Source organism: Protobothrops mucrosquamatus, unplaced genomic scaffold (genome assembly GCF_001527695.2).
Source record: "Protobothrops mucrosquamatus isolate PMUCROS unplaced genomic scaffold, P.Mucros_1.0 scaffold320, whole genome shotgun sequence".
Taxonomy (NCBI): domain Eukaryota; kingdom Metazoa; phylum Chordata; class Lepidosauria; order Squamata; family Viperidae; genus Protobothrops; species Protobothrops mucrosquamatus.
In genome coordinates, this window is record NW_015386659.1 from 242,648 (window position 1) to 257,521 (window position 14,874).

A 14,874-nucleotide genomic window follows, 5' to 3' on the forward strand; every position below is an offset into this window, starting at 1 on the left:
CGCCTACATCGTCCATATAGGACGACTCGGGAACTCAACTCCTACCCCGGGCAGCTCACCTATCCCCTTATGCCCAGGGGAAAGGTATCAAGCCGTTTGACAGCTGATGCTGGCTGTCAAACCGGCTTTTACGCAAAACAGGCGGGAGGCAGCAAACAGCTGCGACCGACGAAATCGCCTGCCACCGGAAGTCTCCACCATTACATTTGATAGAAGATATTTATCTTTCTTAACATAGCATATGCTAAAAAATCATCTGTTCAAACAACCTCAGGTCGATTCTTAACACTTCCCTCCAGATGGTTTGTCCTGCATTCATATGCTCTCATTACCTTTGCATTCTTATTTATTTCATTTTTCTCAATATTAAACAGTCAAATGAGCCGCACCTTTAGAATGATTTTCATTACTAAGCAAATGAATGTACTTATGTTTACACAATGTACAGTATTCTAAAGGAAAGACTTTTTTTTTAAAGGAAATCGTCTACTATCACCATTCCCTTTTTCAAGGGGGTTGGGAGGGTATCTCTAAATAGCCTCTTGTCTTGCTCCTACTTCCTCATTCCACTGAACAAAATCATATTTGTATTCATTTAAAATGTTGCACAATTTCTCAGGTTCTTCAAACACCATTTACTGGAGTGTGATATGCAAGCATTAGCAATGCATAGACTCTATGCAGACAAAAGAACCTGTATGCTACCACTCCATAAGTTCCATCACACACTTTAGTTCCTTCATTCATAATTAAACCTAAACCTTCATTCTTTACATGCATTTATCAATTCTACAAGAATCAGACTACTTTTGTTCACATCCTAGTTTTAGAGAAAGAAAACACATTTTTTTTCTTTCTCTCATTTAATTTCTTCTTTATTATTCTTTACCAATACTTTTCTTGCATTCCAAGTTGCAATTTTCCCTATGGAAAATGTGAACATTACCAGCCCTTAGATATTGAACTGTGCTGCCCATTGTGGCTTTGGTCAATTGAGACTTCCCAATAACTTTTGTAGTGAGATAGAGAAGGTGTAGACTAGGTGCTCAACCTTAATTACACCTGTACTGCATGCAGCATTTCCTGCTAATGGTAATTGTAGTATTGCTAGGTTGGATACATTTTTGCCAATATGTCGCAGTGCAAGCAAGAGCCAGTTTCATTTCATGTATGACCATGCTATTCCATGCAAGGAAAGATATCAAATCTACAAATCATCTTGTAAGTCAACATACCAAGACACTATAGTATATGCACTATTGTAGATTGACAGACACTCAGGGGGAAGGACGGATGATTTTCTATTACTATTTCAAGGGTGGGAGGGATTTTTTTTTTTCATGAGTTGTTTCAATTTGGATAGAACAGAACAGAACAGAATAGAATAGAGCTGGAAAGGACCTTGGAGATCTTCTAGTCCAGCCTCCAGCTCAAACAGGAGAACCTATACCATCTCAGACAAGTGACTGTCCAATCTCTTCTTAAAAACCTCCAGTGATGTACCTCCACAATTTCTGAGGGCAAGCTGTTCCACTGGTTGATTGTCCTCACTGTCAGGAAGTTTTTCCTTAATTTCAGGTTGCTTCTCTCTTTGGTCAGTTTCCAACCATTGTTTCTTGTCCTGCTCTTTGGTGCTTTGGGTAAGGATGTGCCATTCATGTGGCTTTAGTCATTTTTTTCAAGGAAGTTATAGATTTTAAATGTGAAATGTCTATTTAATTTCCATGTATTTCTCACCTCAAAATGGCAGACAACTGTGATGTTTTGATAATCATGGTCAAAGAGGGCTCTGAGGTTTGTAAAAAAAGAAACTGCTGCAGAAATCTATACTGTTGGATTAATTGCTAATAGAACATTCAAAGTAATTATGAAACTAAGCTAAAAGGGGAAGTTACTTAACTTATTTATGTATTGTCTCAACTATGTATTTTGCTCCAATACCAAATTCTTTTTAGATCCTTATGCTTTCTACTAAGGAAAGGGCTGGTTATATTAATGTAAGCAGAGATTTAAGACTTCAGAAACCTCCTCATTAAACTCTGCCAGTGCAAAAAATTAAACAAGGAATGAAATAAGTATTGTAAATTTAAAGCTTTTCAGTTAAGTGCCAATTATACAGTCAACTACTACTCATCAAGGGTTACATATATAATATATTTAATACATATTATAATCTTAACTGGGTATATAAGACTTACATCACTTTTTTTCCTTCTCATATAATTGCAAATTTATTCAATGGAACTGGAGAATTTAATGTAATCTGATTTTGGAAGGCTGTCACATATGCTTATATAGCAATGAGTTTTTAAAACAATGGTCGATCAAAGAAACTGTAATGGACTGATGGGGGTATAGTAGTAAATTGTTTTCACACATCCTTCTGAACTAAATATCAACAATATCTTTTTCATTGTTGTTAATCTTTAATACATTTCTACATGCTGTTGAGGCAACTCCAGATAAATTTTCAATAGACACCATATATGACTTGTTCCTCTGAAGGACAACTCACAAATATATTAATTTACATAATGTCTGTCATTTTTAATACCAACCTCATATCAAGTTCCTTGTCTTGTTCTGCCAAATACTTTTTCATTTGATTATAAACATAAGCTTTGTTCTTCCTTTTCACTGTTCTTTTGATTTATATTTACTTACCTTGCTGAAATTGTGTTGCAAGGACCAATTAATTATTGCTTGTAAAGTCACAGATATTCTTGGATGAATGTATTATGAATTAAGAGCATAAGGCACTGTTATGGTTATGATTCCTCCCTGGAAATCATACTACATAATGAAACTTTTGTCACCAAGACTCGTCCAACTTGTTTTTATTTATCTCATTGGTAGCTTCTTTTTTTAACCTAATACAGCTCATAAAGAATCTAGTCCTTGCAGTGATGCCACACTACCTACTGTGAACACAGCCCAGCACAGAAGGAGCTGCTCCGCTACAGCTGGCACCAACAGGTAAGCACTCTTCTCCTTTTTCAAAAGGCAAGACAAAAAGCTGCCACAGCAACAATGGGCATTGTATCATTTGACTTCCATGCCATACTTCCTAGATATGGCAGACTACCTTCCCCAGCTGGCTATGGCTTTCTGGTCAGAGTTTTGACCAAAAGTCTGTTTTTTCTCCTAGAACTACTTTTCCACTTGTTGATTATGGGAGGCAGCTGAAAGGACAAGAAGCACTATTGCCCCCAAGCAGCTTAAACAATCACCCTAGAGAGCTATCCAGGGAACATTATTACTGATTTCTCTCAGGCTGCACTTGAACAGAAGTATGGAAAAGTTACCACAAAATGAGAATTTAATGCCTCATCTTCTCTCCATAGATTTTCAGATAGGTGTAGAGTGAGAGAAAAAACAAGAGAGTTCAAAGTCTTATTCCACTTGGAAATCAGTTTCATTGAATTTAGTGTGAACAAGCTTAGGAAAATTTTGCCTTTTATTAAATAAAAGACATATAATCCTCTGCAGAGTTTTTTTTGTTTGTTTAAGTCAGTTTTATCCCTTTCTCCCTTCCTCTCTACTGTATATTTTAATAGTGCAGACATTGTTGTACAGGGTGACTGTATTTGGATCTGAACACTCTCATCATTTTTCATTTGTAAACTTGTTGCATTTTCCCACTTCATTCTTTTTCTTATAACTGAAAAATAATTAAGGAGTTAATTAATTAACTATTAATTAATTGTTACCATTATGGGTTTTTTTTTACTTCTAGGGTCTGTTCTTTTCTTTTCTTTGAAAAGATGAAATTGTTGTTTGTGACAATTTACATTTTGAGACAAAACTATGAAGGGGTTATTTATTTCAGAGATTTATAGGTGGTTTTCAGTAAAATGTTCTGGGAAATTTGCAAAAAAGTAGGCTACTTGTCTATAAACTTTGAAAACTTTTTGGGTTACATGATATCCTGAAAATGTTCCACACTTGCTGCTATTGTGCTGACACTATTGAACAATGATTGTATTGTATTTGTTTGTATTACGTTGTGAAGTCTGAAGATGAGTTTCTGTAAGCTCTGAAAAGAGGAGTTTTCAATGTTTTATGCCAAGAAATCTGGATGATGGGTGTTGAAAACAGCATAGTAAACTAGATACAGACTTTGGGCTCATGCAAGGAAAGCAGTTAGTTAACAATTGCTGTTTTGTCCAGAGGTCCTCTGTCAAGGAAAGTTGTTTATTATAGGAATAACACATTCCAAAGCTTAAATATTTTGTTTTGCAGGGGGAAAAACACATTTATCTTCCTTTTCCCAAAAAGTATCCCCATGAGTTTATTTTTTTCTGAATTGGGGCACTTGCCCTTTGAATAGCCTATTCTGAAGGAATGCTGGTCTTGGAGATAGGGAAGGAATGAGTGAATGGGGGGAGGGGGCTTCCAGAAAAGGTTACATAATCCTGGAAAGAGGCAAGATAAGGGGGGGAAAACCCCCCAATAACCTGCCCTTATTTTCTTTAGTATACGAAAACCCTGACTGTTTTTCAAGATTATGTTTCCGTACCTAACTTGAAGATGTTGTTGCTCTACTTACCTAAAGAGCTGACACCTAGAAGGGGAGACACACTCCCCAAAAGTATAGATTGGGCTAAGACATAAAGTAAACCTGATATCAATTCATCTGCATTTCATTCTTCTTCTTGTGCCATATCTGTTATTGGACGTTGGCAATCATGTTGGTGATCCTGCATTTCATTAATTAATTATAATTTAAAATTTTATAATTCCATCCTTTCCTGGATGGTGCTGGGTAGCAGAGCATCCCTCATTTAAGCCATAATCTTCTATCTGGGTAAGGCAATGAGAACAGAATAGAACAGAACAGAACAGATCCACTGTTCTGGATACCTGAAATTTTTACTTAGAAGTTTCTCGCCTTTGGAAAAAAACAACATTTTTCATCAAACTGCAAATGTTAAAAAAGCAGAAAGAAATTTCAGCAGTTCTGCTTTAGTGTTCATCATCTAAAAGAATCTCCTTACAGTATATAGACTTCTTTTATGAACCAATAACTTGACCAGGATTGTTTTCTTTTCTAGTCTAGGTGCCCTACCTGACTTACAAGTAAACTCCTCAAGATTAGGGTTGTAGAGTCCCACAAAAAAAGAGAACACATTTGCCATTTGTCAAAATGTCTTACCCTTTCTTTCAGCAATTCATACATTTTGAAAGAGAGCACCTACCCTTCTTGATGGTAGCCTGTTGATTGGCTTTAATCCCTGTTTACCACTTGAATGGTAAAATGAACAGAGACTACTTCCTCCACCTCTGCAACAGCCACTCTGAGTCAATTCCTCCTAGAAAATAACCCAGGCTGAGTTACTGCCAGAGAATTCTTACTTTCAAAATAGTGCTGAAATAGGACTAGCAAACGTATTGGACAATGTTTGGATGGTATCAGTTAAGGAAAACTGATACAACACAAAACAGAAATAAAATGCTAAGGACTCCCTAAATTTACTTCTTCAGATGTCCTAAATGAATGTATAGAAATTGGAGAAGTACAGAAGGGGCCAGCGTATGTGACCTACTTTCTTCTGATTTTCAAACTCTTATATTTTCAGGCAAATGAGGGGGTTATTCTTTAAATTCTTAAAGAGTTATGCTTGAAGTGGATTTGGGTCAAAATATGATTTCCATTCCTGGCCTAAATGATTTTGAAAAAAGAAACAATATACTACCTGAGGAGTTAAATAATTTTTAATATGGCCAAAGGCAATCAAGGTAGCAGTGCCTAGTAACCTTGGCTGAATTGGAAAAAAAAAGAGTCAAATCTGATTATATTTGGATGGGAGATCACCATGAAATGTCAAACCTGTACATATGTTGGGAAACTGAAAAAATATCTAAGGGCATAACTTCCATATTTTTGCTTAGAAAACTTAGCAAACTATAAGGACACATAGCCATCCACAAACAGAGTTAGAAGCAGGGAAAAGTGATAAAATGCACAGTGTGGATTTGCAGGACAAACTCTGCCTCTTACAGGACAAAAATGAGGCAGTCAAGAAGAACATTTTGAGACTTTGATCTGTTGGCTAACATCAAATGTAGTATTGCACCTATTATAATTGCAACCATAGTGGAAAGAGTAAATGTAGACAATAAGTTGTGCAGCTGCTTGCTAAATTCTATTAAGGCCACATTTTTGATTAAACTTAAATAGAGGAGCAAGAACTTTTTCACGGTTTTTACATTAAAAAAGTCTGTCCACAAAGCTATTAAAACTCCAGTTGTTTTCTACCATTATCCCAAAGTGCATAGCTAAATGTCTCTGGAGATTCTCAGTCATCCAGGTCATGGTTGTCCCAAAGGTGCTTTTTAAAGAGGAAACTGAACTTTCTTGTTTTTCTTTGAAGATGTTTCGTTTCTCATCCAAGAAGCTTCCAAGAAGACTCCACACCCATTTGCACTACTCAGGTGACATTGACGACACAGATTAAACCTCCAAGTTGCCTCAACAATTCTATAAAAAATGCAAATGACCAGCTGTCTGCAATGAATATAAATCCTTCCATTCCCCACCATCCAGTCAGAGCTGAAGAAGCTTCTTGGATAAGAAGCGAAACTTCTTCAAAGAAAACAAGAAAGTCCAGTTGCCTCTTGAAAAAACACCTTTGAGTTTCCTACCATTACTTTTCTTACTTGCTGACTTAATCAATTATGTGCTAATCTATTTAACCATTTCCCCTTGGGCATATGGACTTTCTTATATGGACATATAAGGAAGAGCTAAAATGGTATGATCAAAATGATCTTGCTATCAGCAACAATAGTGAAAGGAGAATGGAATTCCAACCCAAAAATATGTCCATAATATAATTCCAAAAATATGTCCATAATAAAATTCCAAAAATATGGAATTCCAACCCAAAAATATCAGGATATATATTCTTTTCATGTCCCCATGAAAAGAATATATATCCTGATGAATCTTGAAAGAACAGAAGAGTACAGAAAAAAAATAAAGAATATTCCTATGCCCTAATCAATATGGTTCTTTCAATATCATCAGGAGCTGATATGCTTTTATAGATAACCACGCCTCCCTTTTATCAAGAATGTTGGATTAGCTTTGGAGGGATCAATTACTTCCTTAGATAATAAGATATAGTAGTAGTATTCACCCAAGAAGCCAATCTACTGTAACAAACACTACTGTGTTTATGTAACAAACATATGGAACCAATACATTCTGAGTTAGACATCTTATACAAATAATACGTTCTGTTACAGTACAATTTGGGTTTCTACAGCACACCAGTGTTTGCTATCACTTCCCAATTCTGACTTATCTAGGTTAGAATTCATGATTTTATAACATTGTCAGCAAACTATACATGGGCTGTCCAGATTCATTAGCTGTACTTGATGTCGAGAAAAGCTAATGGAGCAGATGCAATATTTCTATTGAGTCCAACTCTACTGATTCAGTAAAGTTACAGATTCAAGTAAAAACTCTTAACTTACTGGATTGTACTAAATTAGGTCATTTCTGATCTACACCATCACAGTTAAAGATACTCCTAAGAACAAGTAGCAAACCCGATAGGACTGGAATTGTTTTGTATGGGAAACAAGGTCCTTGGTGTAATTGGAGAGCTGAGAATTCTGCCTTATTTCTATAAAAAATTGAAATAAAAGAGGTTGGCTTGAATTAGTTTTACATTTCACCCTTACTGTGCTTTTCACATAGATATCATTTTTTTTTCAAAATCTCCAAGGGAGGATCTCTCTCTCTGTGTATCATTGTAGCAAACTTTGTGAGGTTGGCTGGCAGGTAAAAACTTGCCCAGAGCCACCCTCTTAGACACACAAATGAGCAATTCTAAATCCACATCTTGTTCTTCTGAATCTAACATAAAATTACTCTGTGCTATTTGGCTTGGCACTGTGGCATTAAGGATTGGTGGGAGGGGAAAAATAAATTTCCTCTTTCCCCCTATAGGTGAATATGCTTTAGCCTGTTGATAAATAAACAGTCCTGGTTCTTCTTCTCTTTTGCCACATCTAGGTTCTCTGCAAATTGAACCCCTGTATCTTAAATGATGTTAAAGATCTGCTGTCATTTTAAACTCTGAAATATTGTACACCTTTACACTGAGAATGAAAATGAATAATGGTTGAAGCTTTTTTATTTTTAATTGCATCTGAAATTGACTTGGATTCAAGGATGGAACTTGAAAAATTCTTTCTCTTTCTTATAATGAACCATTATGACAGGTTTTGACAAAGGAAACAGAATTCCATTGAATACACAAAACTTAAATTGTTGTACAAAAAAACTAGATTCTGAGTAGAAAAGCAACAAAGATATCTTTTTCATCTACAAGTTCCCTTTTAGCCTCCAAAAATGACTTTATAAAACTGCATGTAATATATAGTTTACAGGTAGTTTGAAAGAAATCTCACTGGATTTTAGTTTTATTCAACCTGAAATTTCAGATACGTTATTTGGAGGTATACGATTGCCCAAAAATGAAATTGGAATCTGGCTAACCAGAATGTGGAAGTTTTTAAGGTTTGATTAAAAGGCAGGGTTTCTATGCATATCAGAGAATGGATCTGGTTCACTCCTGGTTCTGTGTATTTCAGGAGCACAATTTAGGGCAGTAAGAAAAGTATTTTGTTCCTGCTTTTTGTTCGACAGTTGGAAGATTGAATGATTGCTAATCTACAGTATTGCATATCTCTCAGAAATTACCCATAGAGCGAAACATATATTCTGTGAATTTAGAGAAATGTAGAGAAAGGATATAGCAACATTCCCTGAATTCAGCAATAGGGGGCCTTCCTAATAATTAAAATTGTGCCTTTATGATATAGTACAGATATTCTCGTATTCCTAGCTCATGGCTGAGGTTGGCTAACTTGGGGTATTTCTGATCTAGTGTGAAAATAGTGTTTCCATCTTCTGTCTATCCATAACTTGCTCTATGTTCCATATATGGTCTTTCAGAGTGAGCTGGTGATGAGTTGGAAGGACTGTGATCTACCCAGTTCCTCTTGTCACTTTAGGCAGGATTGCAATTAGGGTGATGCAGGAAGTCTCTATTTCCCTAAAGAATTGTTGTTGATTTTTGCTTTCATTTTAATCTCGGTTACTAATATATGACTAACTTGAACCAACTGATGTTGGTATACTTCGCGGCATTCAGGGAGGAAAGGAAAGCAAGTTAAACCAATTTTCTGGATGTACCTAAGGACTGACCCATCCTCAGAGGAGCCATTGTCAAAATGTCTGGAAGAACTGTTCTTCTGGATGTATCACTTGATTCTAGAGGGAGCTGAATCCATTTCAGAGCAGTCATTAATGAAGACAGTTTGCAAATTCTTATAAGGAAGCTGAAAAATTCTAAACAGATGTATATAGGTCAATTATTGATATGAATAGCAGCTTGCCAATCTTTATAGCTAAATAAATTGGTAAGTCATGTCTTTCCCTCTATAGAGATGAACTATAATTCACGTATGATTTATGGTATTCAGAAGATGAAACGCATAAAACCATATGGTACAAAATGTTTCCAGTGCACATATGGAAATTTAGTAATTACTATAATTTATTTAGTGTTTATAAAAAAAAATAACTTCAGAAAAGTAATGTCCCAGCCAAATCATACCAAACTTTTGTAAAATAATTTCCACTCCATTTTAGATTTCCCCAAATTGATAATTTCTTTTTTATTAAAAATATTTTTTAACAAAATCCAAAAAAAGAGTCATTTATGAAAGAGGCTTTTGTGGGAAACTCAAGTTGCACAATTTTGATAAAAGAATAAATACAAAAGCAACATAAAAAGATTAAATTAGAGATAGAGTCCTGCAAGGAGACAGTATTTTCCAAGATCTCCTTTGGCTCTTTCAGCTAAGAGCAGTCAGACATATAATACCAGTCAGCTGGTATTATACATTAGCTTCATCAAACTGAAAATGAAAAGGAAGCATAGGTTTGATTTCATTGGTTGCCTACATGGTTTTGAAGTGAATTTCCATAATATCAAACTAAATTGTCCTTTTATTTGAAGAACTATTTGCTGGCCTTATATAAATCTTTATGGAATCTTTCTCTTTCATTAAAGTTAAATGAAGTCCTGTGATTACCCACAACCTCTCAAGGCTGTTCCACTGGTTGATTGTTCTCAATAGCAGGAGATTTCTCCTTAGTTCTAGGTTACTTCTTTCCATTACTTCTTGTCTTGTCTTCTGGTGCTTTGGCAAATAGGTTGACCCTGTCTTCTTTGTGCAGTTCCTCAAATATTGAAACATTGCTATCATATCACTCCTAGTCCTGCTTTTCATTAGACTAAATATACCCAACTCCTGCAACTGTTCTTTATATGTTTTAGCCTCCAGTCCCCTAATTATCTTTGTTGCTCTTCTCTGCACACTTTCCAAGGTCTCAACATCTTTTTTTTAATATTGTGGTGACTAAAACCAGATACAGTATTCCAAATGTGATCTTGCTAAAGACTTATAAAAGTGGTATTAACACTTCATATGATCTTGATTCTATCCCTCTGTTAATGCAGCCTAGCACTGTGTTGGCTTTTTTGGCAGCTGCAGCACACTGCTGGATCATATTTAAGTGATTGTCCACCAGGATTCCAAGATCCCTCTCACAGTTACTACTGTTGAGCCAGGTATACCTATACTGTACCTGTGCATTTGATTTTTCTTGCCTAAATGTAGAATCTTACTTTTTTCACCATTGAATTTCATTTTGTTACATATGGCCCATTGTTCAAGTCTGTTGAGATCCATCTAGATCTTGAGCCTATGTTCTGGGGTGTTGGCCAGCTAGGTTATTTTGATGAGATCGCCTACTAGATTCACTCATCTAAATCATTTATGATGATATTAAAGATTACTGAGCCTAAAACAGAACCTTAGGATACCCCACTTCTTACTTCTCTATAGATAGATGTAGTTCCATTAAGAGTAGAACTCAAATTAGGAATTAATTAATTAAGGACTAGAACCCAAATTAGGAAGAACCCAAGACACTGTGTTGAAATGGGTAAACGTGTGATATCAATCATATATTTTTAATAGCCTTACTCACAATGAAGAAAATGAGCTTCTATGTCGGAATAGCTTTAGGCATAAGCAACTTTGCTTTGATTTTGCTCATTAGTTTACCCATTAATTTGTGGTTTGCCCTTGCAATCTTTTGAATTTCATAGATTATTTGAAGCAGCACAAAGGGGCAAAGTGTCTGTTTTATGACATTTGAATAACAGTTTATGGCAGAATAGATCATCTTTTTTAGCAGGTAAGTGGAAGGAATATGCAGATTATAGATAATACAGTGATTTAAACCTATTCATTTGCTGTCATCTAATCAAATTCATAATTGAGGATTTGAAGTTGGTTATTTTTGGTTTTTAAGGGGTCCCTATGGCTCAGCTGTTAAAGATGCTGAGCTTGTCAGCTGGAAAGCTGGAAAGCCTGGGTTTGAGACATGAGTGCTGTGTAACAGGGTGAGCTATCATTACTTGCCCCTGCTCCTGCCCACCTAGCAGTTCAAAAGCATACAAACATGAATAGATAAATAGGTTCCACCTCAGTGGGAAGGTAACAACATTCTGTGCACCTCGGCATACAGTCAGGCTGGCCAATGGATATGTCTTCAGACAACACTAACTTCCTTGGCTAAGAAATGGAGATGAGCACTGTCTCCTAGAATTTATTGATTTATAAAATTTATTGACCACCCATTTTACCATAGGATACCTCTGGGCAGCTTACAGTTACATCTAAGTTAAAACATAAAAAAGTTAAAATCAAACTTTAAAACAAAAGACACACAGGGAAGGCTGGGGATGGAGTGGGGGGAGGTGGGATCTGCTGTTACTTGATCAACCACCTCCATTGTGCTGTTCCCCCACTGGGGCCCCAAGCCAACTGGAAGAATCACATCTTTAGGCCCTTACAAAAAGATAGGAGGGTTGGGGCCAACCTCACATGGGGGGAACAAGATGTTCCAGAGAGCAGGAGCAACAGCAGAGAAGGCCCTCCTCCTGGATCTGACCAGCCAGAATAATCGGGTTGATGGGACCCACAGCATGCCTCCTCTGCTGGCATGAGTGGGATGGGCCCATCCCAGTGGGGTGAGATATTAATGAACCTTTATTATCAAAGTCAACATGTATACAATGAGATTGGCTGAGCCTCCCTCCGTGCCCCCCCCACAACTCACAGTGACTACAAACCCACCAACTTATTACACAATGTGAGCTAATTGCACAGTGCACCGGCCTCACAAGTCTATCATGCATAAAATTATGTCCCGCTCAAGAGCCTGACAGCCCATGGATAGAAGCTGTTCTTCAGCCTGTTGGTACAGCTGGTTATATTTCTATATCTCCTACCAGATGGTAGGAGAGTAAAGAGGTACCAACCAGGGTGTGAGTCATCCCTGAGAATTTTCCTCATTCTTCCAAGGCAACGGGCCCCAGCGATGTCATCCAGTGGTGTCAGGGAACAGCCCACGATGTTTTGTGCTGTGCTCACCACCCTCTATAATACCTTCCTATCTGTGGCTGTCAAGCCAGCATACCAAACCACGATACAGTGTGTGAGGACGCTTTCAATAGTAGACCGGTAGAAGAAGGTCATGAGTCGTTGTTCTACCCTGTTCTTCTGCAAGACTCTGAGGAAGTGGAGTCTCTGATGGGCCTTTCTGGCCACCTGGACTGTATTAATTTTCCAGGTAAGATCTTCACAGAGGTAGACTCCCAGGAATTTGAAGGAGGAAACTCTCTCCACACAGTCCCCTCCAATGTAAAGTGGGGTAGGTTCCTCTCTTTTCCTTCGGAAGTCTAGCACCATCTCTTTCGTCTTGCCAATGTTCAGGTGCAGGTTGTTCTCTAGGCACCATGAGGATAGTTTTTGTATCTCCTCCCTGTACGCTGTCTCATCTCCACCTGTAATAATGCCCACCACGGTGGTATCATCTGCGAACTTGATGATCACAGTGGACGGGTCGGATGATACATAATCATATGTGTACAATGAGTACAGGTAGGGGCTAAGCACGCAGCCCTGTGGCGAGCCAGTGCAAAGCTTCAGGGAGGTGGATAAAACAGACCCGACCCTCACTGTTTGTAGCTGGTCCCTCAGAAAGTCTTTAATCCAATCACAGGTGGAGGGGGAAAAATTCAGGTCAGTCAGCTTTTCAATAAGGATACTCGGCAGAATAGTGTTGAAAGCCGAGCTATAGTCAATGAAAAGCATCCTGACATAGCTTCCATGTTTCTCCAGATGGCTTGCTACAGAATGCAAAGCAGTAGCTATGGCATTGTCTGTCGACCTATTTCCCCTGTAGGCAAACTGATGTTTATCAAAGTCCAGTGGGAGGCATGTCCTAAGATGTTGGAGGACCAGTCTTTCAAAGCATTTCATCACTACAGACGTTAATGCAATGGGTCTGTAGTTGTATAGGCAACTGATTGCTGTTTTCTTTGGAACTGGGACAATGGTATCTGCTTTCAAGCATGATTGTACATAGGCCATTTACAAGGAGATGTTAAAAATCCTTGTCAGGACCCCTGCTAATTGATCGGTGCTGCACAATTGATGGTCCCTCAAATAGCCTGGCCCCATGCCATGAAGGGCTTTAAAGATGATCACCAACACCTTGAATTGCACCCAGAAGCAGACTGGCAACCAATGCAGATCACAGAGTAGCGGTGTTATAGGGGCTGTTCCTAGGGCCGCCAGAATTACCTGTGCTGCCATGTTGTGCACCAGCTGCAGCTTCCGAATGCTCTTCAAGGGTAGCTCCATGTAAAGCACATTTCAATAGTCCAGGTGTGGACTGAATGACTGAGTTGGAAATGATTGGAGACCTTTACTTTTATTTTTGGTTTTATTCCAAAATCACATTGATTATGTGCCATTGCAACCACACAGACAAATTTTCTCTATGACAATCTGTCCCTAACCTTAAGGTCTTCCAATAGTACACTCATCACTACTGCATTTAAATCCACCCACCTTGATTCCGACTGCCCTCTTATTTGCTTTCCTCTCACCATTCCCAATACTAGAGCCTCCTCTAGATTGCTGAGTCTTTGCATAATAGACCCAAAGTGGAATAATTTAAGTCTGGGCATTTGTGCCTCAAGTGAGAATTGTGGGTTGAACTCCACAGTACTCTTAAGCACCTGATGAATTATTGCAAATTTTTAAAATTTGGAAATATGAGCCACTAGAATCAATAATGGAAACAGTTTTGTGGAACTGCTGTGTTAGAGAATTTTAATTTCTCTATTTGGTGAAAATAAATCAGAAGCTCTCACAGTTGACTGCATTTAGCTGATTCAAATAAACTCTTTATATTCATAGCAAAATATTTACAATACCATACATTCTTCTTTAGAGCAACATAGCACAAATGAAGACTTCTTACAGCAGAGATAGACCAGAGACTGAAACTGAAACCCAGCTTCTAACTCCAAACCTTTTTTCACAGACTCAGTAGCACTTTCTTCACATTGGCTGACTGAGTTACCACATGACTCTTCCTGTTCATGAATATTCCAACACTCCTCCCTTCATGACAGGAAGAGACATCAGACCTATTGACTTAATACATTTTCCATAGTGAATACCACCCAATGGTTTAGTCATCATGTCTACCAAATTATCCTCAAAAGAACAATGATGTAAACTAATCAATTTTCCTTTTACAGCTTCCCTGACATTACAATACTTAATGTCTACATGTTTACTTCTGTTCTTCACCCTGTCACCAGTTGCCATTTTTATACAGGCAGCATTGTCTTCAAATACCTTTACAGATTCTTTTACATTAATATTTAAATCTTGCAACAACTGTACATACCATGTTAC

At 37.5% G+C, this 14,874-nt stretch overlaps 1 protein-coding gene across 3 annotated transcripts in view; it reads left to right on the top strand.

Moving 5' to 3' along the window:
* Positions 1-1,626: 1,626 nt before the first annotated feature.
* The window catches only part of TMPRSS11E (transmembrane serine protease 11E), a 63,458-nt gene continuing 50,210 nt past the window's right edge, over positions 1,627-14,874 (top strand). For all 3 annotated transcript variants that reach the window (XM_015815157.1, XM_015815160.1, XM_015815158.1), the window contains exons 1-2: positions 1,627-1,640; positions 2,880-2,976. The gene's annotated coding sequence lies outside the window, so the exon portion shown is untranslated. The remainder of the gene's footprint in view (positions 1,641-2,879; positions 2,977-14,874) is intronic.